This window comes from Benincasa hispida, chromosome 4, assembly GCF_009727055.1.
Source record: "Benincasa hispida cultivar B227 chromosome 4, ASM972705v1, whole genome shotgun sequence".
Taxonomy (NCBI): Eukaryota; Viridiplantae; Streptophyta; class Magnoliopsida; order Cucurbitales; family Cucurbitaceae; genus Benincasa; species Benincasa hispida.
In genome coordinates, this window is record NC_052352.1 from 14,499,910 (window position 1) to 14,500,843 (window position 934).

A 934-nucleotide genomic window follows, 5' to 3' on the forward strand; every position below is an offset into this window, starting at 1 on the left:
AAGACGGTGAAACTGAACCGAACCACTTATAATTTAGAAAATATGAAAAATCATAAAAAGTTTAAAAGATCTGTCAATCCGAACCGAACATGCGGTTTGGTTCGATTTCAAAAATTATACATTTTAAAATTTGTGGTTGAATTCAATTTGAGCCTCAAACCGAACCGAACCATGAACACCTCTAGAATAAAAATGGTGGGAGAAAACAAAGGATGAAATATCAAGCTCGTCTTCTTCGACCCCATCCAAACCCTAATCCCACTGAAGCAAAAACTCCTGCAAGAGACTGCTCCCGACATTGCATAAGGATTTTGTTGCTGTTGTCATGACTGGCGATCCACTTCTTTCGATGGGTACTTGTCCGCTCTAATTTCGCCCTTGCAGGCAACATTTTATATGGATTTATGATGCTCAATACCTTTCTAAGTTGCCTAATTATTGAATGGGTGTTGACATTGATTGCTTAGCAAAGGAGTTATGAATGACAGAAAAGGAGAAACAAGGTCGAGAAGATGGCGATGTTGGGTCGAAGGAAATAACGAGATTTACTTAAACTAAGGAGAGGAGAGATGAAATTAAAAATTGATACCAACAACTTAGACATCAAATTATTGTTTATATTTTATTTAATAATTTTGATGTAATTTTAGCATTTTTCTAATTTATCCTTTTTATGACATTTAAGTAAGGAGTAATTTAGTTTTTTTTTATGTGGAGGCTATTTATGCCTTCCTATTAGGTTGTTTAATTAGAGTTTTCAAGGTTAAGCTTCTTGGATTTGCAAACATTTGAGGTGCATGTAAAAAACATTCAAGTGGGATTGATCATCCTAATCGAATTCTTAAGGTTAAAATACCCAATCCTTAGGGGAATTAGGCGTTCTCATCCAAAATCGTTTTAATTCCAATCCGCTAGGGATTTCGTATGAAAAAAG